The sequence below is a fragment of the Camelus bactrianus genome, chromosome 13, assembly GCF_048773025.1.
Source record: "Camelus bactrianus isolate YW-2024 breed Bactrian camel chromosome 13, ASM4877302v1, whole genome shotgun sequence".
In the NCBI taxonomy this organism is placed as follows: Eukaryota; Metazoa; Chordata; class Mammalia; order Artiodactyla; family Camelidae; genus Camelus; species Camelus bactrianus.
In genome coordinates this window covers 77,183,573-77,206,139 of record NC_133551.1, presented here as the reverse complement: position 1 = coordinate 77,206,139, position 22,567 = coordinate 77,183,573, and positions in this window count along the sequence as shown.

Below are 22,567 nucleotides of genomic sequence, written 5' to 3'. Positions count from 1 at the left end.
AAAGACCTTGGCCTCTTTTGCCCTTGTTCTTGACCGTGAGCCTCACAGGGGATGAGGAATGCTGCAGTCACACGTAGTTTCCTTAACACTCGAAGTTTCCTTACTGATCAGCTTCTGGTATCTACTGTTGCCAAGGAGACATTTGTTGTCAGTTTAATTGTCATTCCTTTGTAATAATATGGTTTTATTTCGGTAGCTCTAAATATCTCCTTTCTCTGTTCTGTTCCATAACAGTTTCATCATGATTGTGTTTATCCCGCTCGGCACGCCTGTGGCTCGTTAGCTGAAAGCTTGGGCTTTTTCATCACATCTTGAACACTTCTCACCATGCTGTCTTCAAATATTGTTTCTTTCCTGTGCCGCGCACTGCTTCTTCATGCACATTGGAATCGCACTTTCTCGTCTACAGCTCTGACTCGTCTGTTACCCATCTTAATGTTTTACCTCCATGTGCAGAGTCACAGTACTGTCTTCCCATTCACACATCTCTTTCCGACCAGGTTCGCATCTGTTTGTGATTTAAAAAAAGCCAATGACTATATTTTTCATTTCTAAGCTCTTTAATTGGGATATGCAAATGATCTGCTTTTAATTTGTATCTGATTCATAATCTTTTGTTACTTTTTTTGATATTATTTCCTTCTTTACCTCTTTGAGGCTCTTAAAGGTATTCCAGAGTTATTTTTGAGGGTTTTCTAACTTTTGTCTTTCATCAGTGCTATGCTGATGAAAGGCGAAGATGAGGAAGTGGTGGGTGCTGGCTGCCACCATCAGAGAACGTCTCCCCCGTGGTCCCCAGGACCCTGTGCTGAGTGTGTGTTCGGTAGGGGTCCTTCCTTTCACCGACTCTCTATCATTCTCTCCACCTTCCACCTGACCTTGTTTTGACCGTTGGCTTTCCTCTGTCCCTGAGAATCCTGGTCCAGGCCAGAGCTGCATTAAAGGCTCCCAGCAGCCAGCCCACAGCGATATTAGGGAGGCACAGATGGAGTCAGGGGACCAAGGGGCAGCTCAGCCCAAGTCCCGACCACGTGGCTGCTCTGCTCCCTAGCTCTTCCCAGCCTCCTTCCACTTGCTCCTGGCTTCATCTGTGAACTTGCCTAAGGTTCCCCCCTCCCCCACATTGAGGTGCCTGGATCCCTGTCAGCCTCAGGAGTCAGCCCCTACCACTTCACTCATGATGGACTCTGGGCCCCGGAGCCCAGGATACCCACAGTGTCAGCCCCCTTCCCACCGTATTTCTGTTTCAGGACCATGGAGAGATCCATCTTTCTCTCTGAGCTTTGGTTAAGTACCTAATCTATGTCTACATCTAAACTGAACTTTATTGTGCTGGAGCAGAGAGTGCAGTTCACGTTTGAACTGAGATGCAAAGTTGTCTGGAAGTTCAGCTCCAGGTCCCGCACAGACCTGTCTCACTGGGAGCTCATTAGTGAGTGAATGCAACAGAGAGTTTGTTTCTCCAACCTCATGTCTCCACACCCTGTCCCCTCCTTTGAGGGCACAGAAAGAGAGCTCCCCAGTGCTGGAAGGGACAAGGGTACAGTCCATCTCTAAGCTGAAGGCCACCAGGACTCCTGATCTGGGGTTTTGGAGAGGCGTCTGCAGGACAACAGGGCACAGAGCCAGCCAGCAGAACAGCCTAATACAAATTGGGCCCCCAGCTCAGCAAGTGTGTGAGACAAACACTGTAGAGGGAGATAATGAGGCCGTGCCTGGATGGGAAGGTGGCGCCGCCTTTCCTAATGAGATGTTAAATGAAGTTATGGCAGACACAGGTCCACTGGTCTGGGAAGAAACTGTGGGCACATTCCCATCCCCAAAGCCACTTGTGAGCTGCTGCCCGACATGATAAACAAGTGAAGAGCTTGGAGCTGATGTTAGCAAAGGGGGGCTTGTCACAACCAGACTCCTTCTGAGTGTGCACATGTGCGTGTGCAGGCATGTGTGAGTGCGTGCGTTTCCTCCGCTGACCCACATTTGAACGCACCCTAGTTGACATTTCTGGCTCCTGCCCAAGTCTGTCTGCATCTCCTTCATGAGGCCCTGGATCTCAGTAAGACCACTGACCCTGCATTTGGAATTGCACTGGCATTTTACAGTTAACAGCCAACACATTGCCAAGAAGGTATCATATCTTACAAGGAAAGAGAGATCAAATTCTGAAAACCCAGAGTATTGCAAGTAATTACTGAAGGAAGAAGTTTATAGATCAATTGCCCCATCTGCTTGAGTCCAAATAGACTGGGCCCTCAAATGCATGGAAATCTGAAAATATTTGTGTTCAAAGCCGCTTGGTAAACACTCCCTGCAGTGCTTTTGGAGTACAAGACAGTAAGAGATGTTTTGTTTCACTGCACTCTTCCTGTGATTTTAAAAGGAAGTGGGAGAAAGATAAAGCCACACTGTCATCAGGCTTCCACAGAATCCGCTCAGCCACAGTGGAACATCCATTCTGCGCATGAAGGGTGAATGTGGGGGCTGTAATGTGCAGTAAAGTTTGCGTCGGAGCAATGAGCGGTGGCGTATTCTCCTAAAACTTCAGTTGATTGATCTCATTTTTATTGTAGCACAAACCCTGTCTCATAAAAATGGCATGAAAAATTGAATGCGCCGATGGGACAGTGTTGATTAAAAAAGAAGGTAGATGCTGTCACTGGCCCGAGTTCAGCCAGATGACCACAGCACCAGCCGTCATCAGTGCCCTTGTGCCTTTAAAAATTTATTCCTGTGTGTGTACGGCCACTATTGGCTGTAAAGACCTCTCTCATAATTCACACTTTTGCTCATTTAGCGAATAATTTTAAGTACAGATATAGGGTTTTAACCTGTGTTGGAAGTAGGGGTACAGCAGAGAACACAGAGGGCAACTATCTACCCTCAATTTTTTCTTTTTTTTTTTTTTAGCTGAAGTAGAGTTGATTTACAATGCTGTGTTGGTTTCTGACGTACAGCAGAGTGATTCAGTTGTACACACATATATATAAATTCTTTTTCACATTCTTTTCCCTTACAGGTTCATTACAAGTTCTTGAGTACAGTTTCCCATGCTATACAGTAAGACCTTCCTGTTTATCTGTTTTGTATTTAGTAGTTCGTATCTGCTAACCCCAAACTCCTAATTTATCCACCCCCCTTTCCCCTTTTGGTAAAAGCACAAATCTGTTTTCTGTGGCTGTGAGTCTATTTCAGTTCTGTAAGTAAGTTCATCTGTGTCAAATTTTTTTTCAGATTCCACATATAAGTGATATCGTATGATATTTGTCTTTCTCTGCCTGACTTACTTCACTTAGTATGATAATCTCTAGGTCCATCCATGTTGCTGCAAGTGGCATTATTTCATTCTTTTTATGGCTGAGTAGTATTCCATTGTATAAATACACCACAGCTTCTTTATCCAGTCATCTGTTGATGGACATTTAGGTTGTTTCCATGTCTTGGCTATTGTAAATAGTGCTGCTGTGGACATTGGGGTGCACGTATATTTTTGAATTAAGGTTCCTTCTAGATATAAGCCCAGGAGTGGGATTGCTGGGTCACAAGGTAAGTCTGTTTTAGGTCTTTAGAGGAATCTCCATACTGTTTTCCATTATGGCTGCACCAAACTGCATTCCCACCAGCAGTGTAGGAGGGCTCCCTTTTCTCCACACATTTCCTCCCTTGTTGAAGATTAATTGACCATTAATAAATCTGTGGGTTTATTTCTAGGCTCTCTGTTTTGTTCTATTGATCCATATGTCTGTGTTTGTGCCAATACCATGCTGTTTTAATTACTATAGCTCTATAGTATTGTCTGAAGCCTGGGAGGGTTATGCCTCCAGCTTCATTCTTTTTCTTACCCTCATTTTATTTACATTCTGGTAAGGAGGGTGGCAATACCCCAAAACAATTCAGTACAGGAAATACAGGAGACAGATGGACACGTGAAATGGCAGCTGGACTGCCAGCCACAAAACCCAGACCAGGGGAACTGTGTGGAACAAACCACCTGGTTTCTTCAATAAATATATTATAAGCGTGGAAAAGAGAGAGGACACCAGAGAGGCATCTTGCAGATTAACAGACTTGAGACACAATCACTTGTGGTGTGTGGACCTTTGTTAAATTTCCAGCTGCCTTCATACTAAGGCATACACATTGACTTGAGATTTGATAAGTTTAAGAAATCACTGTTAATTTTTGAAGTTGGGAGAACAGCACTGTGGAAATGCACTTTAAAATAAATGCCCTATGTTTTTGAAATACATATGGAAATATTTATGGAGGAGAGGCCTTGGATTTGCTTCAAGCAACGCAGTCGGCGGAAGACCAGTGGGGCATCGCTGAAGTAAGAGAGTCACGAATTGATCACGGAGGGGGTGGGAAGGTGGGTTCGCAGGGACTCATTAGATTGTTCTGTCTACTTAGGTATAGGTTTAAAATTTTCCATGAGAAGATGAAAAACAGAAGTAGTACTGCTTAAAAAATAAGGAAGAATTCAACGAAGGGAATAATTTTAGCCAGTGGTAATTGCCGGGAAAGGAAGACAAAAGGGCGGTGAGGTGGCGGCGTGCGGGCGAAGGGGTCCCCGCTGTGCGTTCACGCTGTCCTCTTCGCTCCTGCTCCCTCCTGTTCTTTCCGTTCACGATGCTCCTGGCAATTTTGTGTCTCCTTGTGCTCTGCGCAGGCAGGAAGCCTCCCTTCCCACTCACTGGCTCGTCCTCGAGCCCAGAGTCAAGCCTGGTGTAGCAGTTAATGTGGTTGAAGGAGTAAACCCATGTATCAGCGGACGCCTCCGCGGGCTGGCGCTGTGTCGGTGGTGACTCGGGGGTCGTGTTAACCCTCTTCTTTTCCCTTGTTCCCGCCACCTTTGCTGGATGCAATTAATGCCGCTGGTGAACAAACCGTTAATTGTCTCTACTCTTCTCATGGGCCGCTAGGAACCTTTCTTTCCCCAATTAAATTATTCCTCAAGGGCAGGGATCCGTTTCCAGTTTCCTTATGACTCCGCACGCGATCAAGGCCTTTGAGCACCTAATGCCTGGGTGGAGCCCCGCGTTCCATCCACACGTGTCTTGGAGTTAGAGTTTTTATCATGCCCTCCCTGGGTGGTGAAGGTGGGGCTCTGTTGCTGGGAGATACAGGAAGCCTGGATAGTTGAAAATTCCCCACCTCAGACATTGCTAAGGTCAGGTGAGGGCAAGTCAGCTTGACGTTCATGTCTTGAGGTTTTATGCCCTGCTGTTCCTTATGAATATTCTTTCAGGAAAACGTGGAAAAGGAGAAGTCTGGGCCACAGAGAAAACAGGGAGGTGAGGAAAGATTCTCCAGGGCTTTTCTTTGAGAGTCAAGAGCTTGCTCTAATCAGTCACAGGAAGAGCCAGCCGCAGAACCCAGAGACCGCGAGGGACGTGTCCCTTCCCTCCCAGCCGCCTCCCTCTTTCTCTTGGAGGTGACCAGATGTGGACAGAATAAACCAGGAATGTGCTGTGGGGTCCGTTCCACCGTCAGTGATGTGGCTTCACCACACTGGTCCTCATGTGGTTGCTGGAAATTCAGAACTAGTCCTCCAGCTCATATTGGGCTTCTCAAGTAGAAGAGTCAGGGCTCAGGGGATGGACAATCTTAGTAGGTAGAGAGTGAGATGGAGGACATGTCTGGAGGAGGGCGTGGTGGGAAATAACTTAGAGATGGCAGGATGGCGTCACAGCACAGTGCACCCTAAGTTCACAGAACAACACAGGAACCCGCTCCTGCCCCACCACGGTCTTCAAACTCCTGCCCCACCATGGACCTTTCTCTATGCCCGGACATTCCTGGTCTTATTTTCAGCCTTTTTGGTTTGCACCACACAGCCAAAAAGCGGTCATGTTATCTCCCACTTGTTCAGGGAGGCAGTGTGGTGGAACAGGATGCGCTCACAATGTGGATCCAGAAGACATGGCCCCGCCATTCATTGGCTGGGAGATCTTGACCAAATTACTCAATTTCTTTGAATCTGCATTTCTCCTTCTGCAAAATGGAACTGGTCATTGCCACCCGCAGGGTGGGGATAAAGACCCAGGGGCAGAAGGTTTGTCAGAGACTTAGTGGGTTTGGAAGTGCCCTCCACGTGTTAGCTGGTTCTGTGTGCTGTGTGCAGTGTGCTGGCTGCTGTCACCAAGGAGCCCACATTTAATTACAGAGGTGCATTGCTAGTTTGCCCTCCCGTTCCAGCCCAGTGACTGTGTGCTTTAGCGGCACAGAACAGGTGATCTTTTCCTGATAGGCGGGTGTAGGATACGAATCTGTTCCACAAACATTTCTTAATTAAATATCTCCTACATGTTTTGTTCCCTCCGCTTGGCCCTGTGGACAACACAAAAAAATGAACAAAACACCATCTTGATATAGTCTCCTCCTCTTTTCTTCCAGAAAGTTCTATTTTGTCTGTATTGATGGTAGGTAGCCCCTACCAGTGATGTCCGTGTCCCCATCCCTGGTTCCTTATGTGGAAAAGGAGAACGAAGGCTGCACATGAATTAAAGCAGCTCATCAGCTGACCTTGAGGTGGGGAGAGTGGCTGGAGTGGTCTGGGTGAGCCCCGTGTCTCGCAAAGGTCCTTAAAAGTGGACAAGGGAGGCAGGAGGGGGGCAAAGAGATAGCAGTCTGGGACAGGCCTGGCCTGATGCTGCCAGATTTGAAGACGGGGGACGGGGCCACCAGCCAAGGAATGCAGAGGGCTTCTAGAAGATGGAAAAGACAAGGAAATGACCCCCAGAAAGGAGCACAGCCCTGCCGACACCTTGACTTGAGCCCACTGAGCTCCGTTTCAGATCTCTGACCTCTGAAATTGCAGGGCAATAAGTCTGTGTTGCCTCACGCCACGACCTTGGGGTAATTTGTCACAGTTCCAGTAGAAAACTAACCCGATATTGAGGATTACTCCCTTTTTCTTCACACTAATCTTATTCAACAAATACTTAGTGAGTTCTTACTAGGCGCCAGCCTCTGAACAGGTGCTAAATATAAAATGATGGAGGGGAACCTAGACATGTCCATCCCTGTCTTCATGGAGCTTACAGTCTGGCTGGGGAGGCCACGCCAATAAGACATACGTGAAATTACAACTGTGGTGAGAGCCACGCAGGACAGGTGGACGGTGCCTGCTTTTCATGGTCCCAGCAATTTAGCAACTGTTGGGAAATCTCCCAGAGACCACCTACTGGCCCCACTCAGGTACGTCCTCCGCCAAGGATCCCAGAAAGCAGGGCCAGAGCTGGGAGTGCAGTCACCTACCCCGGGCTGGCCATCTGAGCTCCGTTAGAGGACACACGGGACCAATATCCTCGGAGGTCAGCGCAGCCAGAGGCCGCCTCGTCTTTCTTGGCGCCGTCAATCAAAGGAGCAGACACCAGAGGCATTCACCAAGCACAGCTCATCAGTTAGGCATTCAATTAATTAGGCAATCTTTTTTTTTTTTTTTTTTGCACTCGATTTTCATTACACTGAGTTTATTTTTGTTTCTTGTGTAGGAAAAACAGGTGCTCACATTTAACTTCATCACTTCCTGTGCTGTTTGATTCACATATTATTTTTAAAATAGGTTTATTTTGGGGGAAATGTGACCTGAAAAAACCCACTCATATTTACTCGCTCCTATTGCTGCTTTGTTTTTGGTTTTTGTTTTTTCCTCCAACTTCAGGAGGGCTTAGAAGAGTCGCGAAGCTGCGTCACCTCACCCCCACTGCGGGGGACATCTTTGTTTCTTCCTGTAAGTTATGCCTTTTCCTTCTTGCACAGGAAAGGAGCTTAAATCGAAAGGTACTAGGAGTCTGTGAAATAGGTCAGGGACTGATGTGGACTGAGGCTCACATTATTTCCTAAAAGGAGATCTCATGACCGCGTTCTGGTGGCTTCAAGGCTCTTCCCAGTGTGTTCAGGGCCGCTGTGACCCCGGCCCCAGGGGCACGGGGCCAGTAATGACCCAGAATCATAACCACTTACCTGCCTTTCTCACTGTTTCCAGGATCAAATCCTACAGTCCAGGGGCAACAGATCCCAGACTGAACCTGCTTCTTTGCGGATCCGAGTCCACAGCCACAGTACAAATGTAAGTGGACTGAATGAGTGATGTTCATGTTAATTACTCTCCCTGCCGCCCCTTCCCTGAATCCGACAGACGGTGTACACGGTGTGCTTTCTGCTTTCAGGTACAGGATGGCGCTCCCCTCCCCAGTGAAGTCACACTTCCTCTGGGTCTTGAAATTAGATGCAACGATCTACAAACTGCCCCCTCCCTGCCCCCTCCCCTTCCCCCTGGTTCTCCTTCGTTTGTGATATGAAGGGTTAATATAAAAATAGACGTTCTCAAGGCATTATAGAGTGCCTCTTTAAGTTCCCATGGAAACCAAGCAGTGCAAATATGTGAAGAATTTTTTTAAGTTGGCCCAAAATTTCATCCTTCAAAGATTCAGGGTCATTCTGCCTTATGGTTGGGGCAAAAATTTTTTTTTAAGATTTTTCAAGAAATTAATAAAAACCTTTTCACCTGTCCCCATCCTCCCACACACATTCAAACCACAGATTATTTTTTTAAAGTACTCAACAAAAGGGGTCTTTTTTTGCCTTTTCCATACAAACCCTTGAGGATTTAAAAAAAAAAGTCCCTTTGAAATAAAGTTTTCCTCCCCAATCTCAGAAGAGGGAAAAAAGGTTATTTCTTTTCTTCAATTTAAAGCCATTTGGAACCAGCTCGGTCACTGCCCCTGAGCTGATGGTGATGACATCCCAAAGGGACATTGGAAATAAACAAATACTTTGAAGGAGCAGCTCCCTGAGTCCGGGCTGCCTTCTTCTGCTCCCTTTGCTGGTCAGATAAATTGCACCCGGTCAACGGAAGCCTCTCAGGGCATCGCTGCTGCAGCCGGAGAGCAGAAAAGACGTAAAATTAGGGCTTTTGTCACTGTCACTTGATTTCATTAAAGGGCATTAGTTCTGTGCAATTTGTACGGAGTGGCTCAGGCGGGTTGAGGGCAGGAACCCGGCAGCTCCCAGCTGGTGGAGGCTGGCACAGGCGTGAGCCTCTGAACGCCACTTCTCCTCTGTCCCCCTGTGCCGCCCTGCCCGGTCCCCCTGCCAGGCCCGGGACCAGTGCTCGGGGTTTCTCAGCCACCCCCTCCCCAGGAGAACTGGCCTCGGCTGCAGCACGCTGCCTGATCAGGGAGGTTCTACCCTCTCCAGGACTGAGCCACACCTGGATGGGGTGGACCCCACCAGGGCAAGGCCACGCTCAGCACTCCCCTTCCCGCCCCGTCACCCCCCCACGTCCCCAAGCCTTGTCTTAGGCTCTGCTTCTAGGGCCCCTGAATCGCTGAGAAGCCTCCTCAGCGAATTGTTTTCGGGTAAGGAGGAAGAATGCCTTCTCTTACTGGGTTAATTGTGCCCACCCAGCCCCCTGCAAAGAAAAAGAAAAGAAAAAGAAGAAAAAGGCGCTGAAGTCCTAGCCCCCCGTGCCTGTGAAGGGCCCTTATTTGGAAACTGGGCCTTTGCAGGTCATCAGACTAAGAGGAGGTCACTGAGGCGAGCCTAACCCAGTAGGTCTGGCGTCCTGGGACCACACCTCAGTCAGGCTCCTTGGACAAAGCGTAAGTTGCCCCAAATTTCATCCTTCAAAGGCTCGGGTCACTCTGCCCTATGGCTGGGGAGAGGCCGGGACCTCGGCCCCCGCCTGTCCTTAGCTCGCTGCCCAGCTGCGGCAAGAACCCCCCGAGGCAGGTTAGTCTGAATCCTCACCCCGGAGGCCCCCCTGATTAATTTCCCTCCACCTGTCGGCTGTGACCCCAGCTGCCTTGGCTGTCGCGAGGTTGAATTCGCTCTCTCCCCGACTGCCACTGCCTCGCGTGACGTCTTCCTCGCCATTTGAACGAGTGTCAGAACCGTTTTCCTCTTCAGCCCCCTGTAAAAGGAGGGGACTTGGATGCAGACATGTTCACAGGCAGAGATGGGTTCAGGGATGGGGTGATGAGTTCACAAGCCGAGGGACGTCACGGGTGCCAGCAAACCCCCGGCCGCTGGGAGGGAGGCCGGGGGCCGAGTCTCCCTCGGAGCCTCCGGGGAGCCCCGGCCCTGCCGACCGTGCCAGCTCGGGCTCCCTGCTCCCGGGGCTGAGGCACGAGAGCTTTCTGTTGTTTCAGTCACCCCGTCTGTGAGGCCTCGACACAGCAGCCCCTGGAAAACAACACGCCGCACCCTTAGCGCCCTTGGAATGCCCCCCCCCCTCGCGTCCTGCTCGCCCCTCTGTACACCCAGCATCCTCCCACGAAGCTGAGTCTCAGGGGTTCATTCCAGGGGTTGAGTCTGCTCGCAGGCTGTGGCCTGGAGGTCAGCACAGGGGCGCTGGAGGGCGAGGGTGGGCGGAAGGGGCTGCCGACAGGGAACAGGACGGCCGGCTAATCCAGCATGAAGCCAGGCGGGTGTCCGTTCTGGGGCAGGGGTCTCTTGCCGGCACGTGGCTGTCCTCCCACTCTGAGCTGTCGCGATCGGGTACTCACGCGCTCCCGGGACGTGCGGGCCCATCTCTGTCTGAGAGGGCGCCCCCCGCTAGTCCCCTCGTGAACATTCTTCCCTCTGGAAAAGGCAGTGTTCTGTGTGATAAATTATCTCTGGGCCTTTTTAATGCACTTTTCCACATGAACAACAATGTTCACTGGTTGTCAGTCATCAGGCAAACATAATTGGATCTGGAAAACGTTATATTGTGAATTAAGTTGACTGATGGGGAAATGTCAGTTTTATTAACATTCTTCCTTCAGATGATAATTTTATATCCACAAGGATAAATGGCAAAAGAGTCACTGACGGCGTCAATTTGGAATGATGGAGCCGTTCTAATAAAGCCTGCGTCCCCCCTTCCTTCTGTTTTTAAATATTGCATCTCTGGATGGGGGATTGTTTCCATGCTGTTGGCCTGTAACTGGGCAAAGAGTCAACAGAGCAGGCTGTTTGGCCAAAAGCCAATTCAGTGTAACCCCTCAAGGTGACGCAGTCCTGGGCGAAGCGGCAGCAGCTAAACCGAGGTTGAAGAGGACCGTGGAGAGATGGTGCAGAGGGACCCAGGTCAGCACCGGGGCTGTGGCCCGAGTCCACCGCTCACTCACCTCGTCTTCCCGGGAGAGCGCCCTCTCCAGCTGGGAGACTTCAGCATTTGCTTGGAGCTGAGCCTTCCTGTTTGTGTGACCCCCGGGAATGGGGGTGCTCCCACCCGGCCCCTCGAAACGCCTCCGTTGAGGAGCTCTCCACCTGCACGTGCGTCTCGGGAAATACCTGCCCTTCAGGGCGTTTGGACCACACTTTTCAAGTCAGATCATGACGCTCAGCGTCTGCGGCTTCTAGACCCTCCCAGGTAACACACCGGCCTTCCTGCTTCCCCTGGCCGCCCTCGCCCCTGCGCCTTCTGCTGAGGCTCCGCCCACCACTCAGCCTCTGCGCCTCGGCTCGCTCTGCCCCCTGCTCCTGGGGCTCTGGGTCTCCGCTCACTCCCTTGTTTTGTGGGTCAGCATCCAGGTGTCACTCATGGGCAGGTTTCCCCGCCACCTGCCCAGGGCTGCTCCCTGCTCCCCACTCTGCTCCACTGCCCTCCCTGAGCCTATCGCCCCCGAGACGTCGCGCACTGATCTCCTGTGCGTGTCACTCTCTGACACTCTCTAGAACTTCCCACGAGGGGAGAGACTCTGCCACTCCCTGTCCAGGACCTGGGCGGCCCTGTGTTGATGAAGAAGGTATGATGTTCTGAAAACGTTTGTCACAAGGTGAGAAACGCACTGTCTTAGGACACTCACGTCTTAGAGACACGTCTCCTCGGTTTCCGGGGAGGGCATGAAGATGCTGGACACGTTGGAAATGTGGTGCCTCCGCAGGCAGGGCATAGGCGTGTCCCCTCGCCAGCCCTGGGGACCAGGGCCAGGGAGAGACCCGGGTGAGAGATGGGGCGTCGGCTTCAGGGGCCTCTGACCCCACGGCGTGGCTGTTACCACCCCCGCTGAGCCGAGGGCCGGAGGGTCTGCCCTGAGTGCCAGGCCTGCATTTGGGGGCTGCTCTGTCACCCCCACCTCCAGTCCCACACTCACACACACGTGCGCGTTTGTGAGCACATGTGTGCACGCACGTGTGTGCAGCCCTGCTGCTCGAGGATTCTCCACCTGCTGGCAAACCAGCCAGTCGCAGAGCCCCCCGCGTGGTGGGAGACACCGGGATGGGCCCGGAGCGGTGTCTTCCTGGGGAGGGGGGCACCAGACCCGGGGGGCGGGTCTCACTTGGGTGGGTGACGCTCTGAGTTTTAAGATAACTGCACGGTTAGTTCCTTCTGCTTTTGCACATGTGACGTCTCCCAGTGGAAACGGCAGCCGGCCTGTCGCTGACAGCGGGCTGCCCAGCACTGCCGCAGCCCTGGTGATCGTGGGGAGGTCGGCCCTTTGCCTGAAGACGATCCTTAACGGCTCAGGCTCAGCCTCGCCTTCCGCTCCGTCAGACGAGTCTCTTTTGCGACTCGAATCTTCGCTGGTGTCAGGAGGACCCGCGCGCAGTCACCTCGACCCCGCGAGACTCCGGGACCCCTGCCCCCCTGCCCCCACTGGCACAGTGGCCGGACGTCAGGACGGCGGCCTCGTGGGGACTGGCCGGGGCGCAGGCTCAGCCCGCACCGTGACACGTGCGTGGGTGGGAAAACCCTGTGCTTCACGGTCTGGGGCCCTCGGGTTTTAACCCCACAAGGAGTTCCAGTAAAGGAGCGTCTGAGCGGGTTACCTCGGAGTCGAGACCCCACCTAGGCTGTTACCGGCGTGTGGCAATGAGGGAACGGATCCCTTTGCCTGGGGAGCTTATTGACCGGAAGGACTCAGCCTCTGCCCTTTAGGCAGAGAGCCCTAGAGCAGAAGGTAACCAAGCTCCTCGTGGGCACAGCGTCCCTTTCCCAGGGTCCCACCGGGTTCCTCCTGGGTGGGGCGACAGGTCCCCCTTCTGGGGGATCACACACCCTCATGGCCAGTGACCCCGCCCCCCCAGCACCCTCCCGAGTGACGCGTGGTCGCTGCCACGTTGCTGCTGGGCGTGGCCATGTCATACGTGCTTCCGTGGGACGTGAGCGGATTTGGCCTTTGTCTTCCCAGAGCAGCTTCTGGAAGCACATGCGTTTCCCACGCTGGCCTTGCTCCTCCCTCCCGGGGGCCGAGAGGACGCAGCAGGGACGCAGGAGACGTGGGAAGCAGAGTCCGGCTGCCCCGACAGAGAAGGAAGTCCGCGGGGACCCAGGCTTGTCCATCACTGCGGCCTTTCCGGGGTGAGGCTGGCTCACGCCGCCCCCTTGTCCCCACACCTTCCTTTGGGACAAGAGTCTGAAAGTCCTCGTGACAAGGGGCTTGGGGCCCATGCAGATCCAGGCACTGGAGGTGTTTTACAGAGAACAGGTCGGATCCACAGGCCAAGACAGTGACCCCTGTGCTCTGCCGAGTCGGGACGGCTCAGTGATGAGGTGCCCCACACACGTTTCTCAGCCTGAAATATTTACGGAGCGTCACACATCCGATAAAGAAGCTGTGACAATCCGCGGCATATGCGGCGGGCTGTTGCCAGGACAGAGTGATCAGGAGCCAAGCTCGGCAACAGCCCCATTCACCGCTTCCTTCCTGAAAGGTGCCTGGGGCCGGCCCCGCCCCGCACCTCTCGCTGCTCCTCCCTCCTGCGGTTCCCAGCGCGCCCAGAGTCACTCTCCCGCGGCCAAGCGGCCGGGGAGCGCTCACCCGTCATCTCTCCTGGCTCTCAGGTCCCCAGCGGGTCAGAGGAGGGGTCTCATCCGCATTTCAGACCCTCGGGGCTGGAAATGAAGGAGGGGAAGTGGCCTCTCCCACCCGGACACTGTGGACTCTGATGGGGCCAGACTTGCTGGTTACAAATCACACGTTATTGGCATTATTATATCATTTTATGTTCTCGATGTGTGTTCTGCAGAAAGCTCCTTACACAGATTAGACAGGTTGTTCTCTGAATCCAGATGTATGTTTAGACGTACAGGGGACGCTGGGCTCCGTTAGGCGGGTTTTGTCAGGACGGGGCGTCTCAGAGCCCCACACGCTTTTGCGAGTCCCAGAGGCGGGGCTGGGGTGCTGGGGCTGCTGACTCTGGGTCCCAGGCCTTCTCTCTCCTGCCGCAGGTTCCTCTATGTGCCAGATGGCCCTTCTGCTCCACTCGGCCGGGGCCATGGGCTTGCTTTGGCGGATGAGATTTTCAAGGACATGAGATTTTCAAGGACATGACCAAGGCTTGGAATGTGTTGTGGGGTTGGCATTACCCCTTTTCACCAAAGGAAAACCCTTCGGGCAGCCGCGAGTCCCAGCAGGGAAGGCACGTGGCTCACACCGACCAGTGTAGCTCCCAGCCCGGCTGAGGGCGGCCTGGACCGGCCAAGCTCCCGCACTGCTGAGCGGGGGCCCCGGCAGGGGGTCAAGCAGCACCCCGACGGCAGCGGCCGACAGTGTGTGCAGAGCCCCCCCCCGGGGGGGCCGTGGGACGCTTTGCTCATTGAGTGGCTGCAGAACAGGCGTGGGGCGAATCTTGCAGCCCACCCCGGGCGCTGCTGGAAAATGCGTTCAGAGCACCGTGGAGGCGTCTGCAGTTACTGATGGCAGGGCTGGGCGACCCTTGCTCAGCTGTGTCTTAAAAACCCATCTCTGTGGTTTTCACAGAAAAGGAGAGAGACCTACAGACCAGAGGAAGCCACAAGGATGCTTCCTCTGCCCCAGCTCAAGGCTGACCCACGACGGCCAAGGCATCTGGGCTTGAGGTCACGGTCTGTCGGGGGGAAGAGGTGGTCTGCCAGCCAGGAGGAGACCCGCAGGGCCGTGGCCCCTCAGAGTGCACCGCCCCCACCACGGAGCACAGGGGGAATTCAGCAGCCCTCCCCTCTCCCCCCCGTCCGTGCGGAATGCCACCCCGCGGGTGTGGTCACTGTGGGCATTCTCCATTCAAGACTCAGAGACGCTCCTCCGTTTTAGGGGTGGCCTTGTGGCTGGTTCTCTGGAACACAGATTCCCATACGTGAAATGGCAGCACCTGCCTGAGAAGACCCCTCTTGTTCAGTGTAAGACCCTCCCAAGTGACAGGTGGGTGCAGAGAAGGAAGAGGCTCCTGGCTTGTTCCAAAGGGCGTCTGCTGGCCCGGCACGGACGTCCGAGGACTTCCCAGCTGCTGGCGTCCCCGCGGCTGGGCCCGGGGTGAGCTGCCCATGGGCACTGCTGCTCCTCTGAGGAGCCTTAGAGAACCCGTCACCTCCCGCCACCGCTCCCAGGGCGCCTGACGTCTCCCCACGGCAGACCTGCCTGGGGTGGGTCTCCCTGCCCTCAGGATGGCCAGCAGGGAGCGGGCCACCAGTGACAGCAGGGCCTCTGAGCCCCAGGGTGACGGGACCAAACTCACGGGCAAGTCCTCACCTGGGAAAAGGCAGGTATTTCCTTGCTCTCGGCCAGGGGCAGGAGTCCCGGGACAGGCCCTGACAGCTCAGAGCGGATGAAGGGAAACCAGTCTACAGTTTGCATCCGTCACCTTCCCCCGCTCCTCTGCTGACTCCTTTCCTTCTCGCTCAGGGGGAGGTAGCTTTCAACCATTCAGAGCACCACCAGACTTAGCATGTCCCCAGCCTGGGAGAGCAGCGGGTCAGATTCAAAGCCCGATTCTACCCCCGGCTTTAAAGAGGCAGGGGTAGACCCCACGCCCTGCTGGTGTCCGTCTTCCTCCCTTCATGTCGACGGCAGTGAGGGTGCGGGAAAGACGGAAGGGGGCCCGGGTCCCTTGTCCAGAAAACAGCCCAGTGATCCGAGCGTGGCTGGCCGGCTGCTGGGTGTCCTCGTCCCCATTGCAGACGTGATGAAACAGACCCAGAGAGAGTAAGGAAAAGGGTGTGAAAGGGCTTTGGTGGGCACCCTGCCCTTTCCAGAACCAAGGGAAAATGCTTGTTACAAAGAGCCTTAAGAAGGCATATCTGTGTTTTGTCTTTCCCTTCAAAATGAATTTCTTCTGTCTTCGGAAGAGGCACCTCAGGCAAGTCTACCCTTTTCTTGATGCATTTCCCGGCTGGGACCTGAAATAAACAAAAACGTGTGGGTCATTCATCACCACGTGGGTAGCCACGCCTGGGGCTCGAGAAACCAAAACAGAGGAAAGTCGAGGATGCGGAGCAGGAAGCGCCAGGCTCTCACTAGCCTGCAAGGGGGTAGGTGACAAATACAGAAACCAGAGGTCGGCAACTGCGGCCCACAGGACAAATCCGGCCCTCGCCCTGCTTTTCTAAATAAAGTTTTATTGAAACACAGCCACACCCTCTCGCTTCCGCGTCCTCAGTGGCTGCTTTCACACACCAGTGGCAGAGCTGAGTAGTTGCCATGGAGACCACCTGGTCCGCCAAGCTTACAGTTACCGTCTCGCCCTTTCCAGAAAAAGTTGCCGACCCCTGACATGAACAGATTCTAAATAGGATTCCTGGCTGTGACGCGGGCTTGTAAGAGACCGCAGGTACCGGAGGGGCCATCGTAAGAACGTTTGCCCACCACACTTTTCCCCATCAGCTCTTCTGGGCTGCGTGCCTTCCAGTGAACAGGATGTGTTTTATTTTTTCACGTCCGCGTTTTCCCCCTGTAAGCGTCTCGCGGCGGCGGCCACGTGGAGGGCGAGTGCGAGTCACGGGTGGGGGCGCATACGTGTTTGTGGAGGCGTGTTTGCACACGTGAGTTTATTTACAACGAGAAAAAAGTCCATGAACAATTGCACATTTTACAGAGCTGACGAGCACAGCAAACATCACAAGTGTGGACCAGGAGGCAGTGATCTTGTTAACTGCCGGTCACAGCGCTGGCCTGGTGTCCCCGTGTCACAACTCCCCAGGGGACAAGCTGGGGACCATTTTCCTGTAGGGACACTAGCTCCCCTGGGCTACATTGTGTCCCCCACCCCAGATGTGTACGTTGGAGCTGTTTGGAAATAGGGCCTTTGCAGAGGTGATTAAGGTAAAATAAGGTCACAGGGGTGGGCTCAGTCCAGCAGGACCAGCGTTCTTACAGGAGAAGGACACAGACACACTCAGAGGGACGGCCATGTGAGCATTCCGGGAGAGGGCGGCCGTCTCCACGCCAAGGAGGAACCACCCTGCCCACACCAGGACCTCAGGCTTCCAGCCCTCGGGACAGGGAGCAGATAACTGTCTGTCGTTGAAGCCACTCACTCAGTCCATGGTCCTCTGTTCCAGCCGCCGTAGCAAACTGATATATTAGCAGTAAGTAACCGAACATGGGGAAGTGGGTGTGATCTGCGGACTCTGGCCCACTAGCACCGGCTACAGGTCTCCCCAGCCCAGCTTCCCCGTGGCTGGATTCCCAGCACCACGGCTGCCCCGTCCATCCCTGAGCCAAGGGTCAAAGGTGGTGTGACAGGGAGCTCACGTGGAGAGAGGCTGACCTGAGGTCCCCGAAGCTCATTGGCTTTTTGGCACATCCACCAGCCATCCCAGACCAGAGGCCACCACATTTCTGTGAGACCCCAGTCCCTCGAAGGAGCTAGTCCCAAGCAGGTCACTACCATGGGGTTCCCCACTTCCTTCAAAGACATCCAGTCAGATGCCGAAAGTAACAGGTCTGCAGACACCATCTCAGATCCAGCACACTGGCCTAAGACCCTCAGGGGTCCCCCGGAGAAGGCTTCAGCCTTGTCTGGCGTTCACACAGTTTGCAGAATCCCCCAAAGGTGACGGGGGCTGCAGAAGCTGCGGCAGCCTGATGGCCGCGTAGACGCCGTGGTCTCTGCACAGTGAAGAAGGGAGGCAAAAATGTTAGAAGATAGAGGGTGAAGGGAAGGTGGGAAACCCAGGAACACCGGCAGGAAGTGACAGCAGCCCACGCGTCTGCTCTCCGCAAAGCCCCTCCGCGGGCTGAGGCACAGGTGTCGGGGGCTGTGCTGAAGCTCCCCGGGCTGGGGGACAATCGTCGTGACCTCGTAACGCAACCTCCATTCTGCAAGCCCAGGGAGGGCAGACAACTGCTCACCACTGGGGGCCGCTCATCCAGGGACAGAGCCTTTTCCTCCAAATGTTCCTCCCACACTTCCGCTGCTGGCTCAGCGGGGAACCTGTGGGACAAGTGAGCAAAGGGGAGAGGCAGGTGGCACAGCCGTCGTCCAGAAACAAGTCTCGGTGGGCGGGGATCAGTTCCTGGGAGGATGCGCCCAGAGCGCGGAGGTTTAGGCAGGCATGCAGAGTAGGCGCCCCGGTGTTCGACCCAAATCAGAGTTCCCCGGTGAGATGGTTGTCAAATATCTTTTGGATCAGGGTGTTTGGTCCCGTTAGTCCTCCCTGCCACCTGCCTGATGACAGACTCGTCGCACAGCCCTCCCTGGACAGTCCCCTGGACCTGGACGTGTACCGCTCCCAAATCCAGACCTTCACCCGAGACCACTCTGCCCAGCTGAGAAGTCCAGTGTCTTCAAGGGCCCATTTGAAATTTCCACGTGGATGACTCACAGGAGCCACAATCTCTCAATGCCTCACCAAGTCCAGAAGGGAAGCGCCCCCGGGATGCTCACTGCCCTCGTCCAGCGGGTTCCATGTTGGAAAATGACATCATGACCCAACCAGTGGCTCATTCAGGAACCTGGGAGTTACCCTTGACCACTGCATCTCCCTCCCCCGACGCACCTGGCTCATCTTCAGAGCCCGCTGATTTTACCTCCAACGACATCCCTGTAATGTTTCAAAGTCTCTCCACCTTCACAGCCCCCCACGAGGATGAGCTGGACTCTTGTCGTTCAGTTGGCGTAAATCCTTGTAACCTTCACGTCACTGACCATGCACTACGGTTTCCTTTTTGCTCCTTGCTTACCTCCTCCCTGGATTCTCGGCGTTCGGGATCTCCGCTTGCCACGTGCGTGTCTGTCCGTTGCCTGTAGCTGGGAGCGTTCCTCTCCCTTTTCTTATCCATCCCTTTCACGATGGACAACTAACTTGAACAACTACGACAGACAGCTTCCCAGTGAGTGGCTTTCTATGTGTCCGTGGGTAGATCTGTGGCCAAATTCTGAGCTCTCGCCCCTCGTGTGGGCAGCTGGGTCATAGGTGCCCCCTTCTCCGCTGGGGACTTTGTCTTCCTTCTTGGTTTCTAGAGTTTTAAAAAATTAATTAATTAACTATTTTATTGAACTGTAGTTGATTTACAATGTTGAGTTAGGCTCATGGTGCACAGCAACGTGATTCAGTTACATATGCATATATTCTCTTTCAGATTCTTTTCCATTACAGATTATTACAAGATATTAAATATAGTCCCCTGTGCTAGACAGTAGGGCTTTGTTATTTATGTATTCTACATACAATAGTGTATATCTGCTAATATCAAACTCCTAATTAATCCTCCCCCTCTTCCTCTTTGGAAACCACAAGTTTGTTTTCTATGTCTGTGCATCTATTTCTGCTTTGTAAATAAGTTCATCTAAATCATTTTTTTTTCTTTAGATTCCACATATAAGTGATCTCATATGGCATTTGCCTTTCTCTTTCTGGCTTACTTCACTTAGTATGATGATCTTCAGGTCCATCCATGTGGCTGCAAATGGCATTATTTCATTCTTTTTTATGGCTGAGTAGTATTCCATTATATAAATATACCATACCTGCTTTATCCAGTCATCTGTTGATGGACGTTTAGGTTGCTTCCATGTCTTGGCTGTCGTAAATAGTGCTGCTGTGAACATTGAGGTGCGTGTATCCTTTCAAATTAGAGCTTTGTCTGGACATATGCCCAGGAGTGAGATTGCTGGATCATAGGATAAGTCTATTTTCGGTTTTTAAGGAACCTCCGCACTGTTCTCTATAGTGGCTGCTTCAAATTGCGTTCCCCCTGACGATGTAGGATGCTGTAGAGTTCTGCGCACAGTCTGGTGTTAGCTGTCGGTGGTTTCATGTGGATGAACTGTCTTAGTCCACTCGGGCTGCTTAACAGAAGACCACAGACTTGGGAGACTTACAAACGGTAGAAATTTACGTCTCACTGTCCTGGAGGCTGGGAAGTCCGGGATCACGCGCTGCAGTGTCGGTCTCTGGTGAGGGGTTTGTAAGTAACCGTCTGCTCGCCGTGTCTCCACACGGCGGAAGGGGGAGGGCTCCCTCTGAGCTCCTCTGAGGCGGCACTCATCCCATTCAGCCAGGCTCTGTCCTCATGACCTAAGCGCCTCCAAAGGCCCCACCTCCAAACCCCACCACATTGTGGGCTATGTTTTAACGTGCGAATCTTGGGGTGGTGGGTGCAAATATTCAGCCTGTAGCATGGACAGGCCACTCCCCCTAGATCTGTGTGTTGAAGCCCTAACCGTCCATCTGTCCGTGTTTGGAGACGCGGCTGTTACGGGAGGAGATGAGGTTAAGTGAGGTCCTGAGGGTGGGGCCTGAGCCCATGGAACGGTGTCCTCACAAAAGGGGGCACCAGTTTCACTCAGTGCTCGCACACCAAGGACAGACTAGGGCATTAGGAAGGCAGCTGTCTGTAAGCCAGGAAGAGAGCTTCGACCAGACCCTGGCCGCACCGGCACCTTGATCTTGGACTTCCAGCCCCCAGAACCACGAGAAAATTCATTTCTGTTGTTGAAGCCACTCAGCCTGCGCTGTGTTGTTGCCGTAGCCAGAGCGGATCAAGTTATCTGCTTGATGAACGTCTCATATTCCCACTTTTATTGTCATGTCTTTATAAGATTGTTTTACAAGACAATCGTATAAGAAAGCTCTTACTCTAATGCAGTCAAATGTACCAACCCCTTCCTTCATGGCTTGTCTTTTGCATCTCCCCCGCTCTGATGTCTTACAGACAGCATCATGTTTTCTTTGAAAAGAAATTGCATAATTGGTTTTCCACATTTAGGTGTTGAGTCCATCTGAACCCTTATTTTTCTGTCCATGACACAAGGGGTGCTTCCTCCCCGAGACCCACCGCGGGGAGTCCGTTTGTGTGACGTCGGCCTCTTCCCAACCTTGGTGCCCACCCCCACCCACCCAGGGCAGGGGTGGTGTGCATCCCGTTGGCAAATCCGGGAAGCATCTTCGTCCAGCGGCTTCCTTCAGGCTCTCACGAGCTCGCTCCCGCACACGCTGTGTTCCTCCCGCTTACCCCCGTCCCTGACCGGGGGACCTACCTGTCCCGAGTTCCCTGCAACTGGACCGGGGCCCTGGCCGTCTTGGGTGCAGGAGCGAAACTGCTCACTCCCACTCTAACTCGCAGCCCCCGTCACAGCCCTTGTCAGTCACAAGGGTGCTGTGCTTGCCTTTTAAAAAGGCCAGGTCCTACGGGGTAGTTTGTGACACAGTGCGTTCAGAAGCCGGGAGGGAAGAGGGGTGCCGTTCATCTTCTGCTAGGAGATCCTGACAGAAGGGCCAAGGCAGCCGCGTGTTGCTCTAACTCCGTCATGTCCCCCCCGATGCCCCGTGGCCCCGCATCCCGTCGGGACCGCTTCCCCCCCCAACCCCCATCTGTAGTGGCGTTTCTGTCCTGCTCCGGGTTCCCAGGTGCGGGTGGGTCTGCGCCGCTCCTTCGCAGGGCGACAACACCTGGAATGTGCGCGTCTGGGCACAAAGCAGTGAACGGAACACAAAGCTGAGGTTGTCTTTTTCTTGCATAAAACCTTCCCCTGCAGCATCGCCCACAGGAGGGAAGACACTCAGGTGGGGTGTGGATCAGGGCTTCGTTGACATGAAAGTCTCGAACCATAAGACATTCCCTTTCCTATACATTTTTAAAATTGAAGTAGAGTTGATTTACAACACTGTGTTAGTTTCAGGTGTACAGCAAAGTGATTCAATTATTACTATTTTTATTAATATATATCATTTATGATATATAATATGTATTATTTTTTCAGATTACTTTTTGTTACAGGTTATTACAAGATATTGAATACTGTTCCCTGTGCTCTACAGTAAATCCTTGTTGCACACACTGCCTTTTAAAGTATTTAAAAGTGTATTTACAAAGTTTTGCAACCCTCACCACTAGTTAATTCTAAGATAGTTTCAGCCCCTCAAAAGGAGCCCGGTGCCCTTAGCGTCCGCTTCCTGTCTCCTGGTAACGGACGAGACACTTTCACTTCCTACAGACTTTCCAGTTCTGGGCATTTCATGCAAATGGAATCATACAATGTATGGGGTTTTGTGCCTGGAGTTTTCTCACTCAGCATAACTTTTTCAAATTTCACCCACAGAGCGTGAACCGAGGTTTCATTCTTTGTACGGATGACTAATGGTCCATTGACTAGACCACACCTGTCAGCCGATGGCCCTTTGAGTTGTCGCCACTTTGGGGCCGTTGTGGAAGGTACTTGCACGGGCGTCCGGCGGCTGTGAAGCTGCATCTGGACCCTGACACCTGTTCACTTGCCTCACACTTCACCCTCTTTCAGAGAAATTTTTGCAGGGAAGGTCTCAACGCCCTGTTTGGTAAATTCTCTTTCAGAATTACGCATGGCACTCTGGATCCTAGTTTTTAACAGATGGCCATAGGAAAGCACACATTCAGAAAACTGATGTTCAGATTGA